The sequence below is a fragment of the Carassius gibelio genome, chromosome A16 (assembly GCF_023724105.1).
Source record: "Carassius gibelio isolate Cgi1373 ecotype wild population from Czech Republic chromosome A16, carGib1.2-hapl.c, whole genome shotgun sequence".
NCBI lineage: Eukaryota > Metazoa > Chordata > Actinopteri > Cypriniformes > Cyprinidae > Carassius > Carassius gibelio.
Window position 1 is genome coordinate 7,985,083 of NC_068386.1, and position 27,170 is coordinate 8,012,252.

The 27,170-nt window shown below is 35.4% G+C and overlaps 1 long non-coding RNA gene across 1 annotated transcript; it reads left to right on the forward strand.

Moving 5' to 3' along the window:
* Positions 1–27,170, forward strand: LOC128030496 (uncharacterized). Its single transcript, XR_008187914.1, has 4 exons — positions 1–306; positions 26,430–26,606; positions 26,682–26,830; positions 27,112–27,170. It is a non-coding gene; the product is annotated as an uncharacterized LOC128030496 (long non-coding RNA).

A 27,170-nucleotide genomic window follows, 5' to 3' on the forward strand; every position in this document is an offset into this window, starting at 1 on the left:
CCACGCACATCAACGCGCTTCAAAATCGTCGGCAGCGCTGCGTAGGATTTGTTCGAGAATGCCTCCAAATAAGTGCGTTTTTGGATGTGAGGGAAAGTTTACTGTGTACAGCTCCCCCAAGAACCCAGCGTTACATGAACAGTGGATGCAGTTTTTAGTTTTTTCTGGGAAGCAATGGAGTGTATCAAGTGCATTTGTGTGTTCTGGTCACGAAAGTTTTATAAACAAGGCCCAAGTCGACGCTGTATTTGCACATCGTTTGCTATTAAACATGGAGCTGACCCTGTGACAAAAGACCCCATTCATGTAAGTACAATTGCATCAGATTTCTGTATTTTTTTTTTTTTTTTAATCAACACATAAGTGAATATATGTTAATGGAAACAACACGAAACATCAGTATTATAGCTCCGCTCACTGCACGCCTCCAGGAGCTCGGCTTTTTCCGGAAAGATTCGGAAAGCTGTATTTTTCTTTTACAAATATTATGAAACTAGAGACTTTTTGGATATATCAAGGATACAGTACTACTCTATAGGTACTCAAGATTAACATGAGATTAGGTGAAACTGTGTATGTCATGTACCCTTTAACTATATACAGAGAGACTCTTTGGAATACCTCTCGACCAATCAAATTTAATAACCAAAACTAAATGTTGTAAAGGTAAGACAAATAAAACTTTATTATTATCATTATTACAGTGAATTTAAACAGTATATGTAAAAACTATTCTTCAACCTGTTGTTAATCAGGTGTGCTCTCTCTCTCTCTCTCTCTCTCTGTGTCACTATTACTTTTGGTGTCTCTCACACACACACACATACACATGCATTTCTCTTGATTCATATCAGCCCCCAACTATTATTCACATCTGATACTACAAATAAGAGCATTTTGACATCCCTGCAGTCTCTCCAATGCCTTCACTCCCCTACAGTGCCATTCCCATTCCTCTCTCCCCCTCTTTTAAACTCCTTGCCATTTTTCTTCATTTGGTCTCAGGCTCTTTACACTGTTGTCAGTTCAGTCGTGATGTCTAAGGTGTCATTTTGCAAATAAATGTGGACATTCCTTCAAGCTTTAAAGTTACTCATAATGGGTTGAAAAAAAGAAAAGAAAACAAATCATACTGTCAGCACAAGTAATTTTAAAAGGCCAGTTTCGGCTGTGAAATATAATGGTGCGAGATTGCATCTTAAATCTTTGCTCACATGGGTATTATTTTTCAAAACCTTACAATCATAACATTACTTTTCCCTAATTGCCTATCAAATGAGCACGGCATAGCAGTGCCCCTGAGGTCCCTACAGAGACCGCTTTGATTTGATTTCAAGGAGATTTGTTGGCTGGATTCAGTGGGTTACTGAAAGAGGATTAAAGAGGTTATTTTAGGATTAAAACAGGCTTGTCATTTAATTTGCTTTCTCTGAGGCAAATGAGATCAAGCAACGTTGCCCAGGAAGGTCTAACTCTTTTACATATTAAGTGCGCATTTTGTCTATTTACATGGATGAGTGGCACAAGGCAGCACTTATCCCAGTGTAAGATTTGGCATTCAACCCAGAAGATCTCAAAGGTGCAAACAAGCTTGTAAAAGTCATGAACGTGAAATTAAATTTGGCCTGTGTACTTAATACTACCGAAGTCAGGGTATTTTCATTTAAATCTTTTAAAATAAATTGTTTACCATAATATAAATCAGTATTAGTGAGAGAAAAATTAGTGAGAGGAACAGAGATCAAATATAAACAGCCAATTTATATATATTTTTTAGCCTTGTTTTATTTTATTTTTAATTTTCCCTAAATAAACGTAAAAAATATATAATGTGATCTGTAGAACCTATCAAACAAATATTGTAGTTTGACCTGTTTTTTTTTTGTTTTGTTTTTTTGTTTTTATGTATAGCTTTATTTTAACAGTTTGAGTATATTAAAAATAACAAAAAAGTTTCAAAAATAATAACAAAACATAAACTACCTGAAACTATGTTTCTGTAACATTTTTTTATTATTATTATTATGCATGTGTTTTTCATAAGTTTTAGAATAATATAATAATAATGACATAATGGGTGGTAAATTACAATAATGTAATATTGAATTAATATAAAAATGATAAACTTTCAAAAACATCAAAACTACCTTTACATTTAAAAACAACATGAATCCAATACCCAATAGTTTGTTGAATCTTTTCAGGTTCAGGTCAGGTCAGTGTTATTTTCATGACATTGAGTTAAAGTTTAAGTAATTTATGAATCAATAATGTGTGAATTAATAATATTTTGTCACTTTTATAAATCTCTTTATAGTTCTAGTTTTAGTTAACTGTACTAACCCTCAGATATGAGATTGCTACCCAGTTAAACTACTGCATCTTTTTTTGTCACTTATAACTGCTGTGATGGCTTTGATCTGGACTAGTTCGGTATTTTCTGCATTTATCATTGTCAGTTGAGACAGTGCATATTTGGCTCGGCCAGTCAGCTGTGAATATCTTGTGTCTTTCCTCAAAAGCTGAAAGTGGCTCTGAGAACAAGGAGGCTTCTGTGATTGATGACTACACTCACCTCAAGTCTAAATTAAAAACTAAAATGATTAGTCCTTAAAAGAGATTAGAATGAAAGACGAAGCTCCCAACCACCACCAGAGTGATCTGGGACGCAGTAACACTGACAGACAGCATGGGTCTTTTATTGAGATACTCCCTACTGGTAAATATTCATATTTATTTGCATTTATTCTCATGGCTTCTTACCAAACTGAAGCTGATGACATTTCCGTGGCAGGTAGATCAGGATGAAAACAGAAACAAAGTGCCAATAAAAACATTTACAGGAGGGTTGAGCAAATGCTTATTATATGGAAGCAAATGATGAACAATATATCTCCACAGAGAACAGCATCTGTAAGAGAAAACATTCTGCTGTTACTCTTGTGAATCTATCAAACAGCTAGTTCAGACAGACCTTCTTTTCCTATCCAGCAGCTCAAAGCATTGAAAGTCCCGATAGTCCACATGACAAAAACTCAAAATCCCAAAGTTTTTTTCCTGTCAGCATGTCTGGAGCAACAGAGACTTGCACAGCATTTGTGCCTCCTATCTGTCATATAGCACAATAAAAATATCTTTTTCCCCATGATAAACAATGACGGATATGTTTCTTTTTAATTGTTTAGGACCACAGAAATGTATTTTTTTGATGACCTGTCAGTCCCAACAACATTGTCTGCTTTTACATCAACACTTGGATTTCCTAAATAGTTTGGACACCTCAACAATGTCAGTTTCTCTGAAAAAAATCTAAACACACACACAAAAAAAATGGTTAAACCTTGAACCAACTGTCTATAGATACAATTACATAAATCTGCAACATTTTAAGATGATTGAATAAGAAACTCTTTAATTATAACAATTTTGGCAGATAAGTGAGGAAAGTGATACAGTAGGTAGGACGGGGCGATAAACAATATCATACCAAGATTTTGATCAAATTTAAATCAATAGCAACGATAGGATCTGAACAATTTTTTACTCAATATGGATTCATCTAACAACCTATCAAAAAATGTGACAACTGTTATGTTCTTCTGAGTGTATCTGTGTGAATGAATAGTTTCGTCTACTACACAAACTCATTCTCACAGTCTTTTCAGTGTCTGCCGTCTCAATATGAGGACATAAAAGTTTGGTCTAAGTTGAAGAAATTATGAAATATTTGACTATTTTATAATAAAATGTTTGTTGGGGGATGATTTCATGGGGACCTAAATTAAAATGTAGCTTACTCTGTGGAGTTCAATTGTTGAAAAACAAGTTATTTAAATTTCATTTAAATTCATTCACAAGCTCTAAACCGTGAAAAGCATTTCCTTCACCAAATGAATATTATAATATTGTATGGCATGGGGAAAAATATTGTAATAAAATTGTTGGCTATATCACCTAGCCTTAGTGGGTTTTGGAAGAAAAAATAGAAAGGTCTTTTTACCATGTTGTACTTGAAATATGCCATATTTATTTGTCTCTGCTCCCATTACCGTACATTTGTGACCCTACATGACCTCCTTAGTAAGTGGCCCGGCTGTTGATTAATTTTACAGTAATGCTAGGTAATATTTCTTTGAGTTTAAATAATAGGAGATTAAATAATTGCCAGATGAATCAGAGGTCTTTTAAAGATACTTGACCCTCTATTTACAACCATTCAACTCCGCCCATGAGCACTGATTGCACTTGTTAAGTGCACTCCTTTCCTTATTAATAAGCAGATCGGCATGGCCTCAAATGACGATCCAAGAGAACGGCCAAGGCCTGAGACACAAACAGCTTCCTTCCCTCTCCAGAGTGCCATAGAAACAGAGCAAATCTATCATTACTGTGACATCACCACATCCTGCCTGCATTCAAAGTGATGATGGCCTTCATGGAGAGCTCAGATGGAAGTTTTATTCAAATGATCTGCCATGCACAGAGGGGAATCAGCCATGAGGAAAAATTTTAGATAGTTGAAATGTGGACCTTTGTGAAAGTTGATTAAATGAAGCTTCTCTTTATAAATGAGTATAAAGGCACACTCTCGCACTTTACACCCGTGTATATCTACAGACAGTGGGGTCTAAAAGTCTGAGACCACATGAAAAGATCTGTGATTAAAACACTAATTTAAACCTTATATTCATCATTATTATTTCTGTATTTTTTTAATCATATTTCTAAATTATATTTTACTATAATTATTATTATAATAAGTGTTATGTAATTTAATTTAATCAAAAAAAAGTTAATGGATTTGGACAAATTTAAGAGCAAAGAAAAATTACAGTGTGAAATAATAATAATAATAATAAAAGAAAAGCGAAACCTCAGACCCCACAGCATGCATAATGCTTTGATTTCCATTTTCTCCTAATTGTGACCAATAGGTGGTGCATCCCAGAGGTCCACTTTCAGCCCAAACACATTTGTAATAGCCATCACTGCCTGTATTCAACAGCCCTGCTGTGATGACTGTGAATGAGTGAGGTTATTTGAGTTTCTTAGTGCATAGAAAAGCCAATTAATCTCCTCTTATTCAGTTCATCGATTGCATTAAGTGATAAGTCTGAAAAGGCCATTTCAGAAACTAATGCTGACACTTGCTGTTGGCTCATCACATCTTAAAACTGCTTAATGGTCTTTTAGTATATCACTAAATACATAGTGAATTATATCTGTCTTGATTGCCTGTCATGGATGGATCGATAAACCCTTAGAGATTCTGTTCTAGTTCTCGGCCTCAAGTTTCATGTGTACCTGTAGATTACAGTACATGTGGTCGGGGAGAGGTTTTATTGCCCATTTTAATCAGTCTCTCCATTTAAGTTAGACTGTGAAACTATTTTAGACACTGCAGATTAAAAACTCCTGTTTGGCATCAACCAAATACACAGATTAAGTTTATTTCATAACAGAGTAATACTGGACCCACAAGGCAGCTGTAAAGACATTTTTGACTGAATTTTCAACTTTTAACTAAAAGAAACCGAGTTTTTTAATATGCCAACATTCAAATTAGTTTAAATAGTGAGAAATGTGAAGGTTTTATAGCCCAGACAGACAAATGATAGATAGACAGAGTGAGAGAGAGAGAGAGAGAGAGAGAGAGAGAGACTCTGTGATATTTTGTCCCTTAAGAGGAACTCAATTATTTACCTGCTGTTGTGGGGGTTTGTTGAGACCCTCATAAAGTTGCTGAGACTGTCTACTCTGGAAGTGTGTGCTCTCTAATGATGGCAGGATAGCATGAGAGTCTGACAGGAACACCTGCGCCAGGCTCACATGATGCCAATTCTGACTCTTTATGAGCTGATTGAGGGCACTTCAGGTTGTTAAAAGGGTTCAAGCATAAACACCCCCCAAATTTGAGCTTAATTCACTGCTTTTTCTCCGTTGTACTTTTCTCTGTCTCACAAATCAGCCTGCAGACACCTGGCTTGTTAACTTCACAGCAAGAACATTCCTTGTTTAATTTAACTTCTTAAAAAATGAGCTACTATTTGAAATAATCATTGTGGTCCTTGGGTTGGAATACATCCAGAGCCACTTATATCTGCACCCTTTCATTGAGTCTGTTCTTCCTGAACACTTTTCTCCGCTACTCATTCATTCCATTGAAGCTTTAATAACGTGTTTAATTTTACCAGGTGTGTGTCATGATAAATGTGAATGTTTCTCATCTATAGCTGCACCAGTTAATTATTTCCACTAATTATAACACTGCGACTTTGCAGAAGGAAAATCGCTACTTTCCTTTATGTCTTTGACTTTGTGCGCTCTCGTTTTCCACGGTGTGGACCAGAATTAGCTATAAAAAGATATCAAATTAGCATGTGAAATTTTGCTTTGCACAAATCAAAACCACTCAAAATCATATTCAATGTTTCATCTCATCAGTTTTTATTTTTATTCTAAAATGTTAAATTCACAAAAAAAAAAAAAAAACTCAAGCTATTGAATTAATAAGCCATTGTTAAATTATTACACAGTACCATTATTAATTTATACAACAAATCTCAGTTGAGAATATGTATTAAATTACATCATTATGAACAATCAGTCAATCAATAAAACAATAAGTAGGGGTAAACTGATGCAAGTTTGTGAAATTAAATGTTTATTAAATATTTTATATTTGTTAAAGTAAATGCGTTTATGTTGAGTGCAAATGAAAGAGGAGAAAATGTTATAGCGTTTGCCTTTCTGTTACAACTAATACAAAAGTAATTTCTATAACACTTTTTTTGTATTCCTATTAAGTTCTATCTAGCAATTTATTATACACAACTGTTAAAAATGAGAGCTAGTCTACTTTTGACAGAATTCAAACATCTGCAAAAGGTGTGAATTGATTTAGCCCAACTTTACCATTTGTCTTCAACTTTATCAGACACCTCCACAAAGTGCTGTAAAATGTACTTTCTTAGAGACAGCTTGCATTCACAGTTTGTTGACATCTACTAAAGTTGATTTTAATTTCGCTATATTACCTCTGAGAGATACCCTGTCATGTGAGGTTAAACTGACCATAATGAAGTCTACAGACAGGCAATTTGCCAAGCCACAGTTTAAATTGCTTCTAATTCTACAGGAGGATGCGAGACAAATCAAACTTTATAGACATTATGAGACAGAGAGGTGTTTTCCTCAAGTCAAACTGTGCTGAGTAGCTTTTAATCAAAAGAAAGAAGCACATGTAAATTGAATAAAACGTTATCTAAGAACCAGAAAGTGGAGGTGGAATTTATGGTACATTATGTTGCTCTGATAAACAGACTTGATCTGAAATTTAGCCCACATATGTCATTCATCAACCATTGCTCAAACTCCTCTCTCCTACTCCTCACTTCAAACCAGCTTGGAACACTGGCCAAACTGATTTTGTGCAAAGTTCAACAAAACACTGGAGACTTTTCGAGTGATGAGAAGCACTTTTCATTCGTCAGGCATTGCATTTTCATTTTTACTTTTCATACTTCAAATATATATACAAAAAAAATAATAATAATAATAGAAATAATAAAAAATCTGTGTCGTTATGTACCCAGGCATGAGCTCTAGAGGGTTTTGTGCTGTATCACATAAAACACTTAAATTATTTTTCTCTCTATGAAGTATTTTATTACTTCTGCGATGTTGGAATTGTATTATTATAATACAAGTGCTTTTATTCCTAGTGTAGTTTTATACTCATAATGACACATTTCTGCATGAAAAATTATGATGAAAAGGACAGAACTTCAATAATATTTGTGTCCAGTTCTTCATTTATGATTTGCTCTCTGCTTTTTAAAGTCGGGAATGCAGATTGAATGTTGCATCTAATCGTAACGGCGGATCATAAACTATTCTGATATTTGCTTAATTTCCTTTTAAAACCAAGGAGTTTCTGCATTGTTCATCTGCAGACATTCAGATAATATTCACAGCAGATCTCCAGCCTAAAATATCCCGAATTGGCCACGAGTGGAAGACGAGAACAAAGTTAGCACACAAAGCCATAATAAATAGTCTAGCATTGGTCCTGGAAACCAGAATTTTCATTATAGTCAATTACTAAACACCACACTATTTCCTCATCCATTGCTTTGCTTCATTTTTGTTTTATTAATTCCAATCTTAACCATGTTTGGTCACTTCTGACCAAACATGCTCCAGAAGCGAAATATAAAGATGAAGTTCGGTGTTCAGTGGTCCAGATAAGTTGCCCTAGCGGCAAAGACTATCTCCCCACTTCCTCTTCACAATTTCCTTATCTTCATTTAACCTTGAATCAGAAGATAGAAGCCCTCGTCTGTGGTCTTAGCCCCCTGATAGACACAATTTATTATCTTTTCGCTTGTTCATGCACTTTCATATTTTCCATCATTGCTTCTGTTCTCTCCAAAAATAAATTCAACTCAAAGCCCAGGCTCAGCGACAGAAACAAATCAACCTGTTTCTCATTTTGGACCATAAATTCAGACTTTGTTCAGAAAGCTATCACTTAATCTAATGTTAAAAAGTGCGTGGAATGTGTTGAAAGAGCAGGTGATGGATGAGGCCGTTCAGTTTTGATGGGAGTCTTAGATCATTAAATTGTGCTTGATTTCATTGGGTGAGAGGGACTGAACTCATCTCCCTTTCATCTGCTACCATCCTCGCCTTTGATATTCGCCCCCAACATGAGTGTAAAATAGACTCTTGTAATTTAGCTGGAAATTCTGGAAATGCCATTTAATTTAAGTAAAAGTTCAGTTTTAAGTTTTTAATAAATTTTGAGTTTGTCATAGTTTAGTGCAGTGGATCTCAACTGGTTTTGCTTCAAGACCCAGATTTCAGAACCCAATAACAACAACTTACAAAAGTAAGCAAAAATGTCCTTAAAATCGAAAATTATCTTATCAGAAACTACTTGTGCATAATGTTATATTCTATAAGTAAAAAAAAAAAAAAATGTGGCTTATGCTCTAAAGTAACATATTTACAACAACAATTTAAAAATGTTTTGCTATTTAATAAGCTAATACAATTATATTTAATATTAATACCTAAATGTTTTTGAATGATGTAAATATGTTGCTTTATAGCACAAACTCTCAGCACCTGCAGTCCTGATCCTAGTCCAGACCATCTGTCACAGTTTATGGAAAAACCTCTAGACTCTTGATTGGTTTGAGTTATGGTTCGGCTATTTCATGCTGTGTTATCCACTATTGTTACAAACACTCAATGTAATTAACATTGACAACTGGGTTAGAATGATTCGGTCACTTAGAATTTGCATGGTCGTTTAGACCAAACTGACAAAGTCCACAATTAAATAATCACTTACTGCTTCACATCTTTGCTGTTGAGTTTGTAATATTCAGTTGAATTAAACATTTACAAGCTGTAAAAAGGCTCAGATTTGGAAAGACCTGCAGGTAAAAGATGACACATTCAATTACTTAGTTTGATTGAGTTTAACAATGGTCATCACCAATAGGTGATAGATTTGCAATCTGGGGAAAAACATGGACCCTGGCCAACATTTCATTGATCTTCTTATGTTTGCATAGAAATGTCCAGGTTGTAAAATCACCATTACACCACAAATTCCTATTACAAACCTCAAGATTTACCAGCTTTATTCATTTTGACCAGGTGACTATACTATTAATTGATGTGGCAGATTACATTTTCATTAGACTTGTCAGTGCCATAATTAATTTTAAGTCCTACTGCCAATTCATAGTAAAAAATGGGAATTTTTAAGAGCTCATAAATTAACTAATAAATTTTGAGGGGATAAAATGTATAAATATAAACCAAGTGCCACTTGAACAGGCACTCGAGTTCTTATGTGTGACCCCTTTATCCACTGTAATAAATTTCCCCTTAAAGAAATAATAAAATGGCTGCTCAAGCCATCACAACGAAGTGCTCAGAAAAGCCCCGGCATTCAGATGGCCATTAAAAATGACCCCACAGTTTAGATGACCCTTGGAGTGAATAGAGAAAAAATGATTTAATATAACTGCTATGAAATTAGAGATTCAGAATTACACCATCTCGCATGTAACATGAACAAAAAATATAATTGCACAGTGGATTTCTAATAGGTCTATTGTGAATAGATTAAGACTGCTATGGCTAATCGATAAAAAAGATAATGAAAGTTATCATCAATTAATTTAATTAGTTTATTTGGGTCACCACGCTATACAGTTTTTGCTTTATAGTAATGACGAGTATTGCTATGTTCAGAATGGAAGACTAACTTACACTACACTATATAAACTGTACACTATTTATTGCTTGATATTTTAAAGTAAATATGAACATTATTTTTGTATTTTTTAAAGTATTATGAAGTATTATTTCATTTTTAAGTTTTATCTGTATTGGTTTGGTTAACTAAAGCAATAAAAAAAATTATTGCAAAACATGAAAAAGTAAACTTAAGCAAACGTATCTTATATCAGCCGGTTGCCATGGCAACATTTCAAATTTTGATTAAAGAGCCACACAGATGGGAAATCAAAAATTACCTGTATTACAGAGTATGATGTAGCTGTCCATCTGTGTAAACAATGTGCAAATAATTAAACCAAAAAGTACACGATTTATAAAGTTATTGGCTTCTAAAGTAAGGAGTCGACTCTGAATCGCTGAAACGAGTCGTTATAGATTTCAAATCTTTTGCCCATCTCTATGTACGTCACTAGGAACACTTTGCATAATAATCTCCGCCTAATGTCTTGGAGAACTCTGACCTGCCCCACCCCCCACACAGACGCTCTGGTTGGTGTGATAGCATCATGTCGAGGAGACAGTGTGTTTTTAATTGTAAAGGCAAGTTCTTTTTTTTTTCACTGCCAACGAATAAAGATCAGAAGAACCAATGGCTAAAATTCATTTTTACCACAATAACAGAGCAGTACAACAAATCTCTTTTGTTGTGTTCACAACATTTCACTGATGACTGCTTTTCTAATCTCGGTGAGTACAGCGGGATTTTCAAAACGTTTGGCCATAAAAGATGGTTCATTACCAACTTTATTTAGAACAACGAGCATCTCCGTCTGCGCTGATCGTCATGTACAAACACGTCATTAAAATGAATTAACTCCGTGAATACTCAACAAAGAGACATGAGAGAGATATCTATAGAAAGCTTGACATGTCTATTTTAAAACTAAACAAGTGCTGCCGAAAACAGATATTCTGTGATAAAGTAATCCATATGAAAACAACGCGATGTCTGTTTTTCATGTCTCCCTTAGTTATATGTGACCACGCCCCCGCGCTGAACGTGTTATTCAGATTCAAACTGAAGCACGCGGCTTGAATACACCCACACAGAAGAAACAGCAGCGAGACTGTTCAAGTTTTTTATTTTACTGTTTGCTTCGCGGTGAGAGGAATAAGACATAATTCACCCCAAACAGATGCTGACGCACAGTTTACCGTGGAGGTGTGTGCGAACAACCAATCCAATCTGCTTGCATGTTAGTTGACCAATCAGAACACAGTATGCTACCGAAAGGTGGGGTTTAAGGAAACTGAATCTTTTGAACAGGTTCGTGCGAACCGTTTGGGGATCTCTGAGAATTGAGGTAATTTTAAAATGACACTTGTCAGGTAAGGCTCGGTATGTTTCCAGGTAGGTAAGCTAAAATCCAAGTCCTACAGGGTTTCTTACTCTTATGCTTAAAACACCTTGTTATTCAAGCTACCATGGCCAATCAGAGTCAAAATGTGTAGTGTTTTTACAATGACCTCTACAAGGGCAGTGCTGAAGCATTTTTTTTAATATGATCACTCGCCTGCCCTGTCCTCGTGCCCTTCTATTTGTGTCCCATCTTGGTTGCCAATCATCTTTCCATTAGTATTCATTTATCTCTTTATAGCTTACTCCCTCTTGGCCTCAGGGAGGTCTCGCTCCCATCTTCCTCTCATTGTTTTTGTCTGCCCACATCGACATGCTTGGCAACCTGCCACTCCACCACATCTCTCTCTCAACAACACACACACTAAAAGCTCATAAATTAATGGTCTGCTTGCACAGGAATGCACAAACACGGACTGATACACTCCCACCATATAAAGGTATATACTGTAATTGGCATGTGTCATCCATATATTTTATTTATTTTGCTGTGACTTTATTTTGCTAACTCGTGTTCATGTGCTTTAATTGGGCTTCAGCTTTATGTGCTTTAATTGTTATTTGCCAAATGGCACTGATTACAGTATTCCTTTGATTACACAGATGATGGCGAGATTGTTCAAATGGCATCCTGGCCTGTTGCACAGCACGGTTTGATGAATAGAAATCACATATCAGTTGAGCTCTCATTTGAATTAAATGATTGCAAAACATCCTTTTCGTCCCTAAAAATGAGCTGCCATGTGACAAAGATGTTTTCAAGATGATTGTTTTTGGGCAGCGCACCTGGCTTCATTCAAACTAATCGAACAGCCCCGGAATGTTAAAGTTCGTTTTCTGTCTTTGTGCTTCAGTTGGGTGTAAAACTAGCCGTCTTGAGGATTCACTTTTTTCCAATCTGCAAGTGACAGCCTTATTCCTGATTTATGGCTTCTGCTCAAGTAGAAAAAAAAGTGAAGAAGAAGAACAGAAGGACAATTAAACAGATCAGACTGAGTAAATTTCACTGAATTTGTTGTCTTGCTGCTTAAAAGGCAAGAGTTTGCACAAGAAATTATTAATCACTCGATGTTCACAGGTGACAAAGCTTTATGTAAATAGATAATTTATGCAAAACTAGGAAAATGTGCATTATGCCTGTGTATACCGTTATTTTAAGATAAAACTACTATACTGCAATAGTCATACAACCTCTAGTGTGCAGGGTAGATATTTCCCATCATAAATGGCAAACAATCATAACACACATTCAATTTTAGCTACATATTGTCAATTGGAAAATACAGGTTCATGCGAGATGCTAACTATATTAATTTTTAGGAAATTGGTGGCTAAATTGTACATTCTCATTTGTACCTGTTCATATGATCTGCTTTCATTAGTTCTTAAAAGAAGTACATTATACGAATGCATAACAAATCACCACATAAAACCCACAGATTCTCACAAGCCCTGACTATGAATTTATTTTGAATTATTTTCTATATCGGGTTATCTGTTCTCCTTAAAATAATAAACGACTAAATAAATCTTTTTTTGACCCCAACCTGAGTTGAAACTTGTCAAATTTGTCTCTGTAGTCACCTACACTCATTATATATCCACAAACAAGACTCCGCATAAGAAAACATCAGACATGCAATATGATGATGCACTCAAGATTCATTATATGTGACTACATGTAGAGTGATTATACATGGCTTCTGCTGTGAGTTTGATGGAGACCCGTTTCATTGGGGAGAAACACAGTGTAAATCGAGTGTGCAGAGCAATTTAAAAAGTGCCTTCTCGTGCAGGCTGACACTGCAGTGAGAGGATAAAATATAAAGCGGACCCTGGAGCGCTTGGCAACGCTGCAATAGAAGTGTCAAACACGCTTATGAGAGAGTTTTACTGCCTCTCTAGCCCCCGCAGTCAATACAGACAGACACTAAAGGATTCACCAGCTTGTGTTCCTATTGTGCCCCAGTGGGACTTGGCTGTCAATTCATCAGAGATATAAATATAGGTTCACAAAAGTGCAACAAGAAGTGGCCCCTGCTCACTCTTCTGTAGGTTCATCAGATGAAGGCGTAGCTGGTTGGAAATACTTTAGGTGGCTGAGTCCACAACATACGTCTTCCTAATATCACTTCATTACCGCTGTATCAAACTCTTCAGCTACACAGTGATCTATTCTTTGTGAAGTGTCCTCCAGCTGTTTCAAATGATGAAGAAGCAGTAACACCCACCGCCTTTTAAAGTGTAATTCACATTCAATGCAAAATGTTTGCAGTTCTTGATTAATTAGTTAAAATGAATAAAGTATTGTGCGATGAGTTCACAAACGCGGAAAAGTGTCCAGCAAATATTTTAAATTAATAATAGAAAATAGATGATAAAATTATTATGTATAATTATAAAATTGTTAATTATACAACTAATAACATCTTTTTATTTTATTTTTTTTCTAGTTGTGCTTTTAAAAATGACCAAAGTACCTAAGTAAATGAATGTTCTATGACCTAAAAAAAAAAAAAAAATTATATACATATATATATATATATATATATATATATATACACACGTATACAACTGAATACAACAGTACATGTATACAACTGATGATGAATTAATATTTCTGTAAATGTATAGATTTTTATAAATGCGTATTTTTGGACATAAAATGTCAAATGGATTTTATTTACTAGACCATTTTCTAAACATCATTAATCTGCAATAAAAGTCCAGTGTTATAATGTTCACACCTGACATAATATAATTGCTGTATCTTTGCGATTGTAAATTATCTTCGGACAATTTAATTTTGAGTCTTAGACCTTTTAAATGATATATTTCACAGTTAAAACATTAAATTCATTTTTAAGAGTATAACAAAGTGCACTAGATCATAGTAGCCTGTATGCATTTAATTCAACCTATAGCACTCAAATTATTATTATTTTTTTCTACCTAATATTTACCCATTATTTCATTAGTGATTTGGCAACTAAAACAATACAGACAGCACACAAACAATTCACACAAGCCCTATAGTTTGTGTTCCACAAAGTCGTTTCGTTCTTCCTCAGTAAGTTAACTTCAGGTCACACTCAGCACAGAATGGAAGAAACTGATTTTTATACTCAGCACAGCTCTGGATAGCTCATAGCACCCAGAGGCAGGGGGAACTAATACGGTGTGACCCTAAAGTCATGTATACATTCACCAGAGGAATTAAAGAAACTACCCAAAAGTGAGAGCGGTCACATTGCCAGGGAGATTAGCACAGCGGGCTTTTATGTGTGCAACAGTGTAAGCATGAAGATGGCAAAATAAATAAATAAAAGCCACAAAATGGAACATTATTTGGTGTTAAATCTGTAAAAATGAAATGCTAATGCCTGCTCTATCTCTCTACTTTCCTGTCTCTGTTTTTTATTCATACCTTCCTCTAAAAGCTGGGCTTGTTTGCCATGCTGGGATCATTTAAAAGTATAATTTATTTGTAATGAAGCCGGGAAGCTTTTATATGGCACTGTGAGTTGAAACCAGGGAACAGTGAAGAGAAACAACACATTTCTGTACTACAATGTGTTTACATTTCTCTGCCCACCTCAAGACACACGCTATACATATTCATTTGTAAAAAAAAAAAATATGGTGAAAGTGAAGGGAAATAATATACTATAGAATATGCTATTCATGTCATAAAGATGAACTCCATATGGAAAAATATCAGACATTCACATTTTGAATAGTTTGTTTAGTCTAGACCTGCTTGAATGAAATGCAGTTTTTAAGATGAAGAATCTGATACCATTGCTGTTTTATTGATGAAGATGTACTTTACACCTGCAAATATTCTTTGAGAAAGAGTCAAATCACAGATCACCTGTAGACTATTGCATGCCTTATTTGCTTTACTGTAAGAAGGAGAAATGTGTTTTCTCTCTTTTCAGTCAGCACATTATGTGTTTTCATTTCACAGCTGTCATGTTTTGAACTGAATCAGAGCTGTTAGGATTAAGATGAATGCATTTTGATAATTCATAATCCGGTAATGAGACTGGGCAACAGGGCAGAACGCATCTGTCATGTAGGCTTCTCATATTTAACCACTTGCTTTTAGATAGGGTGAATAAATGTGCCAGAAAATGCAGCTCTCAATCTAAGGGCCCACATACTCTGAACTGACTCTATACACACATTGAGGCCCAAAATATCCACAGCCTCCTCAAGACATTCCACATCCACGTTCGGCTGACTCATTCAGGGAAATTAACATGAGTAATGCTTCATTGAGAATGCTGTTAGTTATTCTTTGCTTTAAAAAGCTCTGCACAGGTTTCAAAAAACTGTGAATAAGATGCATGTTTTAGTCACCAAGAATTTTAAAAGAAGTGTATTTTCTTACCAACATGATAAAAATAGGTGATAGAAAAGAACAAAAGTATTGCTGAAAGTATAAATATCAAGAGCTTTTAAAACAATTAAAGTCAACAAGAAACAATATTCACAAATCATTCTATTTCCAAATTATGACATATTTCAGATTGAAGCAGCAAATTAAACCATGAAAAATTAGGGATACTCATTTATAGGTGCTATTTCTATTATCAGATTATTTTAGAATTTTGTAATTTATCAGTAATTGTAAGTTATTATTATATTAGATATTTAATTGTTGTTCTTTTTTATTTAAATTAGCTTTGCTGCTTACAAGCTGATCTTTAAAAATCTTAATAATTTAATAACATTGTTAGTATATTTAGCAATTCTCAAAATATAAATTTTTCAGTATGAAGAAATAGTCTAAATCAACTTTTAAAAAGTCTAAATAAACTTTTTAATGGTTTTATTTGCTTGTATTTTAGTTCATTTTTATTTAGACGGAAATAGTTTTGCATTTTAATATTGCACCTTTTATTGATTTTAGTATCAGTACATTCCTAAAAAGTAATAAGTAGTAAAAAGTTATCAGATCATCAAAATGTGTCTGGATATGTACCTACAGGAAATGCAGGTACAAGACATTCTCTTCATGCCAATGTGATATAAATAGGTGATAGAAAAGAACAAAAAAAGATTGCTTACAGTATAAATGTCAAGAACAGTATTTATTCAATATGTGGTTGTGCATTTAGTAAAAAAGGTGAATTATGATGTCATGTTTCAGTCATCTTTTCCAGCTGTTTTGATCTTAAATTGCTCTCATTCTTCCTGCAGACTGCATAGAGCGATGACAAAACATCTCAGTCTTTTGCTTGCCATCTTGGTCATTGACAATAAAACATTAAACACTGAAGAGGAGCTGAAGGAAACTGGGACAGCAGTTACAGTGCTTCACCATAGGGAACCTTCACTACCGGCACTCTAAGATGTTCCCTATGAAGTGAGGAAATATTATGATCCACATAACAAAATGAGCAACATGGACAGATTCATTGTGAAGCTCTATAGTAACAAGAACAAAATTGAGGAGATCTACATATCAGAGCACTATAATACTCTCAAAACTTTTCAGTTAGGAGCCCCTCTCATCAGTGACTTAAGATGATGCCAGAACTCAATGCAGAAAGTTTTTCCAATAATCTCTCAAAACATTTTTACATAAGATGTTCCCCACAGCTGAGCTCATTTGCACTTTCAGTTTACTAGAGATTTTATTGATCCAGCTTTAACTTGTACTAGCCCACTTTATTCCACCTCCTATTTTCATTCTCTCCATCACATACCACGACACAATTTTATTAACTTTCTCCATGGAGCTTAATGTGGACTTTAGACCTGGGTTTACTGTTTACGGCAATGTGATTTAATTGTTGCCTACATTTGGTTGTACCTATAAATATGTTTTTTTTAAGGTGAAGTGTGCAGTTTCTTGTACCCCATCAATATGTAGCCCGGGCTCATTTTGTATGTTTGGATATACACTGAAAAATACGATACGAATAAACAAACAGCCTCTTAAACATAAACATATTTACATAGTAACAAAAAGTGACAGTATTAAATTTATGCATTTAGCAGACACTTTTATCCAAAGCGACTTACAGTGCATTCAGGCTATCGATTTTTTACCCATCATTTGTTCCCAGGGAATCGAATCCCCTACCTCGCAATGTTCTACCGCTTGAGCTACAGGAACACTTTTATATATATTATATTATATATCATATATATATATATTTGAGCCCCTATCCTGATCACTTCTCAACCATATAAAAAATGTTATAGGCAGATTTACATACAATGGCAATAAGTTTAGTTACCAAAAATTTTAGAGTTTTTCAAACATTTAGTAAGAGGAAAACTAATATTAACTGTCAAAACACATCATAGCCCATATCTTTGACAGAATCTTTATAACTTTTACTAGCACAACAGACAAGCAAATGACACGCTTCATTGCCTTGCGGTTATTTAAGTATTTCATCGTGTTATGATTAGATGTAGTGCTGTATGAATGCCATTATTTGCATAAATACATTACAGTTGAAGAAGACGTAATGGACAAGACAAGTCATTCTAGGGGACCTTTCAACTGCTGTCTATGTTTGACGCACTAATGTACATGAAATATGACCAAAAACACTTAAACATGATCACTTTTTTAGTTGTTGTTGTTCTTTGTTTTGTTTCTTTATTATTATTGTAGAATAAAATTATGTATATCTGTATACAGTTTGTCATATTAATCACTTCATTCAATTTAAAGACTTTTTAATATTTTATTTACAGTCAATGTAAATTGTAAATCCTTTTTTTTATTTGTATAGCCTTTTGTTGTTCCAAACAACCGTGCAACTATAATTCCAGACCTTCTGAATCCATATGATAGCTTTGTATGTTAAATTTAAGTTATTTAAATTTTTTATCAGTCCACCTTCTTTAAAAGTTCGCTACAGCCTACCTGTCAATGACTCACATGAAAGGGAATTTAATGAGAAGCGAAGATCATAGAATTAGATCTAACGTTTCACTCAGTCTGTCCAGGGCAAAAAGATGACATTTTTGGGCCTTTTTTCCTGTCACCACTTTCTTTTTTTCTTCTTTTTTTTTCTCCATTTTTCTGTGCAGTTATATGGGAAAGTCAGGAGCACTTTGACAGAATTCTAAAGCAGCAGAAAGAACAGATGTCTTGGGATGATTAATGTGCCTCTCTTCCTCTCGTCTGAAGAGCAGTGCGTCTGTGCCTCTTGCACCCTCCTCTCCAGAGTTACGCAGAGTCCCTCCCTCCCGTCCCCCGCGTCAGGGCCACCCTCCAGCTCTGCGTCTCGCAGCCCATCTCGCTCTTAACCGAGGGATGATGGGACGGTGAGCTGGTCAATGGGGAGACATGATAATGTGTCATCTGAAAATCCAGTGCTAGTGAAACGTCGAGGGCAGGATAGCTCAGTGGAGACCAGGTTTTAGGTGAAGGGCATCTGAGAGATGAAGTGATTCTGTGAAGATAATGAGCAGTACTGAATATTGCAGTTCTATTTTCTCATTGTATGCTGTTTTGAGAGAGTGTGGACGTCTTTGTGGTGGTTTTGAGATAGATATTCTTAGTGATCAATGGGCTTTGGTCAGTTAAGGAGTAGTTTGGAGGGCAGGTTTGTATGCTCAGGGGATTACACCTAAATCCCATAGATAGAGAAGGACAGAAAGATGAACAGAAGCCAAGTGTGACTGTTTCTAGTGGTGAGGGTTGTCGCAGCTGAAAACACTCGCATAGAGCAATCCTGCCCCCTTCTGGAACATGTTGGATGTGCAGTTTTCTCTCACAAGCAGACTAAACAAAGGCTACATCTTAATATGTATACATATTTGTTATTATCTGAAAACAGCAGTATGTCTGAACTGCCAGAATAAAACAGCTTGTGAAAAGCACGCAGATGACGTACAGTACAACTTCTGATGAAACTCTGAAGTGTGCATCCAGTGAACGCTTTTCTATCATATGAGGCCACAGGAGAGGATTTGTGAATGACAGTGAAGGGTCAAAATTAATGCTGCTAGGTCACATGACAGTGGCAACATTACATTCATGTAACATATGACATGCCTTCATAACAGTAACAAAGTAATTAGTGATTTAAAAGAAGTATGCAATTTAGATTTTTTTTTCTCACACCAATTTGTTTTTATGTACAGAAAAATACACAGTTTACACTGTGCAAAAATGAGTCTTATAAATATGTGTAAAATATTATTTGGAAAATATCTAATTTTATTATGTTATTACGCTGTATCCTGTATCCTTCTTTCTTTCTTTTTATTTATTTAATTATTTATTTTACAATAATTATTTTCATTTACTCGTGTATTTAATTTAAAAATTACACTCTTTACTCTTTAAACCTTTCTTTGGACCACCACTCTCTTGCATCCCCTGGGGTCCTTGACCCCAGTTTGAAAACGTTGCCTTAGACAGCTTCTTATTAAATTGTAGCCATTTGTTGGAGGTAGAGAGCTGGTATTAAATATTAATGCTTATATTTTGTATTATATAGAAATGCAATAGCAAGTGCTCTTAAACATGACTTCAGACATCTCTGGATATTAAAAGTTAAGGTTCTCCCTGCCCAGTCTTCATAATCCTCCATTTATTCTACTATATCTCCCCAAACTCTTGGTTTTTTATCAACTGATGTTATGACAGGTCAGCCAAATTGAACAGAAGGGCCTGAAACCTACTGAAATGTAGATCATGAATCACACTTTTAGATAATATGAGTCTATTCAGGAAGGACTTACAGTGAAGAAGCTCTACGTGTGTGTGTGTGTGTGTGTACTTGTTTTTCTATTCTGGTGGGGACTTAAACCTGAATACACACAGACTCATGGGGACTCGTGTCACGGTGGGGACCTAAATTGAGGTCCCCATGGGTAAAAAAGCTAATAAATGACACAGTATGAAGTTTCTTGAAAATCAAAAAATGCAGAACGTTTCCTGTGAGGGTTAGGTTTGGGTGTAGGGTTGGTGTAGGGCCATAGTATAAAAACCATTACGCCTATGGAGAGTCCCCACAAGGATAGCTGACCTGAGATTGTGTGTGTGTGTGTGTGTGTGTGTGTGTGTGTGTGTGTGTGTGTGTGTGTGTGTGTGTGTGAGTGTGTGAGTGTGTGCGTGTGCTTGTGTGTGTGTGTGTGTGTGTGTGTGTGTGTGTGTGTTCTCCGTTTCAAGACCTCAGTGTCACGTCAGGAGCAGACACACCCACTCATGCTATTGCTATCATAAACAGCTTCTACTCCTCCTCTCTGTGGCAGAAATGAGCCTGAGGCAGCGAGCTCAGAAAGCTGGTGATGAAGCGGGCTGCCGGACTTGAGTTTCAGGAGGCAGTAGTAATTGATCGGCCGGGAGAAGAGCACGAGTGAAGAATTGATGTCTGAGAGACTGTCTAATGGGCCTCATCACTTCTCACACGTGCAGGCTCATTTTTCTTCACCATATCTCTGTCTATCTAAACCACATTTAAAGAGGAATCTGTTTATATCCTTTTTTCTTTAAAATCGAGACTGGAGAGGAAATTAATTGACTATGACTTATTTTTTTATTATTTTACAATGATTTAAAAATGTAAATACATTAATAATCTTATAAATGTTAAAATATTTTAAAATAAAATTATTAATAATTGCTATAAATTATGCTCACATGAATAACAAAATAGATGGCTGTGTTATTTTAGTATCATTGAGATACTATTTTATTTTTTTATTACTGTTTTGAAGCTATTTTATTTTAAGTTTTTATTTTTATATTTTCTGTTTAATTATGGTTAATTTTAGTTTGTATTTTTTAGTTTTTTGTCTTTTTTATAGTTTTTTTTTTTTTTATTTTACTACATGAATCTAAATTATATTACAATTAATTAAATAAAAAGTGTGTGTGTGTGTATATATATATATATATATATATATATATATATATATATATATATATATATATAGTTAACATTTATTTTATTTATGTTTTAGTTTGTTATGTAACTATAATAATAATAATTTGCCTGTTTCTACTATAAGTCTAGAACCAAAAATTTCATATACCTCATTAGAAGGATGGCACTTTATATCACTATAGAATCTAAAGAACTCGTTATCAATCTGATGGAAGTATTCAAAGTTACCTGACAAAATAAACTCAGAGACATTGCAATCTCCAAAACAGCTGAGCCTGATGAAATGTTTCCCATGTGGCTTTTAAATGTATAAGGATGGCAAAGGACAGTCAATGTCAGTGTACTGTATGATGCTGAAATACAACTGAAGGTCAGTCCAATTATCTGTAATGGAGCCCCTCCTTTGCGAGATGCCCACCTCTCCAAAATATTAACAGGCCCTTGCATGAATATGAATTACAGTGAGGGTGGGTTGGACAGGGTGATCCTGTCCAGCTCCTGTCAGAGCGCGCACAAGCATCCCAATGTCAAGTCGACGGGAGAGGACACTGTCTTCATTAAGTTATAGGGTGCGTTTGGTGGACGATGGGGCGCATTTACATGAGAAATGAGAGAGGAGGGAAGCATTTACATCCTAATCACTCGTTCACTTATCTCATTCAGACAGAGTGAGATAGAGCTCTGATGACACCAGGGTCATGATTAGAATGCATTAAGCATTCATTTAGAAAAATCAGAGACAGAGATGTGTGCGAATCACACTCGTATATGCTAGTTGTTCTATTTTCCCGGCAGTGATTTGCTGATTGTACCATTCGGGCACCCATCAGGGGGCTAATGCAACAGAAATGACAAGGCAAATGGTGTTCGATAAATGGGGGAATTTTATGATTTTTTAAAAGGATTTTATAATTTCACTCTCCTAAAGGGATACTCCACCCTAAAATGAAAATTTTGTCATTAATCACTTAACCCCATGTCCCATTAACCCCCCCAAAAATTAAAAAGTCTTTATTAAAAATATTATTAATTATTCATTTGAATTATATTTACATTATGACTGATAAATAATATAGATATTGATAATGTTTTGGTTGTTTAGTATTAGGTTCTAATATGTACACTTTAAGTACTAATATGCACCTTAAAGGTACCAAAATGGACCCTTTAGGTACAAATATGTAGTTTTTGAAAAGGTACTGCCCCAGTGATGGCTTTTGTACCTTTATTTGTGAGAAGTTGCCCCTTATGCATGTGCATGTGCATTTGCCAGTAATGAGGCATTTTCGCCAACCTGGCAACAACGAACAACAATATAACAAAAATCTTTTTTCACTTTCTTCAATAACAGCTTGTTTGTTTATAATGCAGCGCAACCAGACTTTTCTGACTCTCTTCCAGACATTTTCTCATTTAATTTTTATTTATTTGTTTGACAGCCATTGAAATAGCACTAATGTTAATATGTTTGTCTCACAGTGAATTATGTCTCTTAGACTGACTAAAGTGGAGCTAGATCAGCAGTTTCAGCAGTTCTTGAAAGAGCTTGAAAAGAATTGTTGACAGTCTCTACTATTGACAGTTTACTGTTTTAATTATGTTTAAGATTGTTTTAAATATGTTTATATTGCAAATTATTGTATAAATCTTCTATATACTGTGCATTAATTGAAAGACAACATACAGTAAAATATTGTTGAAGTCAGTATTAAACCCTATGCTGTTGTGTGTTTATTAACTTTTTTTCCAGTCTGTCACTAATGACTCTTGTCGATTTGGGCACCAGCGTCAGGCGCCCTAGTGTTCTTGACAGCTTGGGAAAAGCACCTGTCAAGCCTCTGAAGACGGTCTCAGCATCTGTGCCCTGGTGGCAGGATGATAATGACATTGAAGAGGCACCAGGTGAGTGCTGCTGTTACCTCGGTCAAAAAGGAGCTTAGCTGAATTCTCTTTGGTCTGGGTTTGAAACCCAAAAGTTTACAGTTCACGCCTTGCAAAGTTTCTGAGATCCACTAACAACTTTTTGCCTTTGAGCAAGTCTCCTTATTCCAGATTTCCAGGGGATGCATGCTCTTCTTGTATTGTTTATTGTGAGTATCTTTTAATGGGGGAAGTCGTGGCCTAATGGTTAGAGGGTTGAACTCCCAATCGAAGGGTTGTGAGTTCTAGTCTCGGGCCGGATGGAATTGTGGGTGGGGGGAGTGCATGAACAGCTCTCTCTCCACCTTCGATACCATGACTTAGGTGCCCTTGAGCAAGGAATCGAACCCCCAACTGCTTCCCGTGCGCCGCAGCATAAATGGCTGCCCACTGCTCCGGGTGTGTGCTCACTGTGTGTGTGTGTGTGTGTGTTCACTGCTCTGTGTGTGTGCATTTCGGATGGGTTAAATGCAGAGCACAAATTCTGAGTATGGGTCACCATACTTGGCTGAATGTCACTTCACTTCACTTCACTCACAAAAGTGTCTAACAATAATACTGGGGGTTTAAGCAACAAATATTGTAATTTAGCATTTGTCCACTTGAGGGCAGCAAGCACAAAGCAGTAGACAAAATAATTTATGCAAAATCAGCTGAAGACTCAGATGTGTCATCACATCAGGGATCCCCAAATGCAGCTATGAACTGCACTGCATTGGTTTCTAAAGAACTTGTTCAATTTATTAATTTTAGTTTTCTGAATTGAATAGTTAATTAGATCTGTTGTTGTTTTATGTTGCTGTTATATACATGGTATTATATAACTCAAAATTCTAGATATGAACTGATGCATGTGTTTTTTTTAATATATGTTTAGACCTGATATAATCTGCACCTGTTGTTAGTCATATTGGCAGCCTAATTGCTTCAGCGATGGTGGAGTTGCTGTTTTCTCATTATTCTCAGCTCTTAACAGGCTTGTTTTGTTTTGGGGCGGATTTGGGATTCCCAGCGCCTTTGCATTTGCTTGCATGTTAAATTAACTTTGAATTTAGTCATTTAGCAGATGTTTATATCTAAACTGACTTACAAATGAGGAACATAAAGCAATTTATCATAGGTGCTATCAACACCTAACACAAAATATTGTTGGAAAGTATATTGAATGTCACAAGTGCATTTATATCTAAACAACAGTAAATCAGCATGGCATAATAGAAATATACCTAAACTAATTATTATAAATTGTTCTGCCATCAATTCCGCCAATTCCAGTGACTAAGGTGTTGTTTACTACATGAACACATTACTTGTTTCTTATTAATTATAAATTATTCTGTTATCCTGAATTTAAGAGATGAGTCCTGATATTTTGATGCTCAGCAATAGCTTTGTATATCCTCCCAATGCATCTAGTTTTCTGTTACACAAGTTTTGTATAGACAATGTTCTGTCTCAGCAGTAAACAGCAAGTATTGTCTGATAAATAGCAATATTTAGTTTTAGTTCACTTTTCCTTTGACTTCTGAAGTGCTGTTCACAGTGTAATTTGCTGTTATTACTGTTCAGCGTTTCAATGGATGAAAACGTCTGTCCCACAGGGACATCAAGCTGTAGTAATCCTCTCTTTCTTTGTATCTGACATAATCACCCTGTCTGTGCCTTCTCTTTTTTTGTCCTGCTTTTTTCTTTTTTCATCACTTCTGCAGAAAAAGCCACTAAATGCCATTTTGCTAAAATTAAAAAATCACAAGCTATGAACACTCAGGTGGAATCCAGACAGAGAAAAAGCCCTCAATTGCATACATTTTATTAATCATAAATCAGTGATGTACACTAAGGTGGAGTGTGTTTTTTTGTGTGATTTTTGTCCCAAATAACATAATTGCAATTCATATATATATATATATATATATATATATATATATATATATATATATATATATATACATATGATATATATGTGTTGTGCATTTTATTTACACTTGAAAACAACTAATCTAGATTAGCAAGCTAAAGCCTCAAGTGTCATTTTGATTTTACTGATTATTGTATGACTTTTAAAGTCTTATTTGGTGGCATCTACCTGTTTTATGAACTTCTTTCGTGTTTGTTTTTTCTTCCTTTGTTCGTCCCTACAAGCCCTTGATAGGGTGAGCCAGCTGTCCAATCAGAGGTCATCCCCTAACATAAGTCCTGAACATGATGCAGTAGATGAGATCGTAGCTACTCTTTAGAAGAGCAAAGGATCTCAGAGGAAGACTCTCGCTGTGCACCAACTCCAGTGTCTGATAACTATTCCAGTACATCAGAACACAAGAGTCCCATTCGCACTGGTTACGATGAGTTGTCTGTGGAAAGCAATGCTAGTGATTCAGTAAACAGATAAGATGGTATCTTTTGGTGTCTTTAGATTGTTATTTAGATTTCTGACATGTTTTGTGGAGGTGTACTTAACATTGTTGTTATTTGTTTTTATTCATAATTTAGTCGAATGCATCATTCTGTGCAATAATAAAGCACAGCAGACCAGGGGTGTTGTTTTGGTTATATGTAATTGTAGCTGCAGTGTTTACAGCACCAGTTGTTGCTGTAAACATATCCTTTGAATTTTGCCTGTTTGTAGAACATGTACTGTGCCAGTTAGTAATTTCTCTGAACTCTAGTTAATTGAATATGTGCTGCTCAGAATGATAATGTGCCACGCAGAGAGCCAGTATATCAAACAGCGGTTTTAGCCATAATAATGTCCTTCTATTTTTAAAGAAGTCTGATAAACTGTGTAGACATTCTTTTGTATGTTTTGGCCATTTGGAATTCTCCGAAATGCACGTCACTGAGTTGCACCTATTCAGTGGCTAGTGATACAAAAGGCTGTTCTGGATAGTTTGATTTATCTGAAGTGTAACGAAAAGACAACAACTTTTATGGTACCTGTATGTTGCACTTTTTGCCAGGCAAGCCTTAACATGGAACCCGCAGGGCAAGCGGAAAAGAGGCAGGCCAAGAAACACATGGCGTCGAGAACTGGAGGCAGATATAAAGAACATGAATATTACCTGGAACCAACTAGAGAAGAGACCCCAGGACAGAGACTCTTGGAGATCCCTAATTGGCGGCCTATGCCCCAAAAGGTAAAGAACTTTTTAAACAAAGCCTGGTGTGGATAAATGGCCTATTTAATACTTACAACATTCATTGACTCGTAGAGATGTCATTAACTGGAAAGTCGTTCCTGTAGTCTCTGAGGAAGACGCCATCCATTAAGTGGACGAAGAAAAGCCGAAGGAGCTATTCTTGGAGGATGAAGGGAATATAGACAAAGCCATATTTAGTAGAGACAGTCTTGAGACTGAAGGTCAGTCTCTTTAACTATTTCATAACATTTATCATCACTCTCTTTGTTTGAACTGCACCATCTGTAATTGCTTCTTTAAAGATTCTGTGATGATGTCTGGTATGGTACCAAGTGCAGGTGCTCTAGGGCTGGACACATTGGATGAGGATGAAAATGCCAGGTTTTTATCCAACCTGAAGAAAGCTGTGACTTAGAGCATAATGGATTGCGTGGATGCTTTTAGTGAAGGAGTATTTGCATATGTCCCTTCTTTAGATTTAGTTTCACTGTGTTCTTTTCAGAGGAGAAGAAATGGATTCAATACATGAGGAAGAACAGGGAAAGAATAAAGACTCTGCTG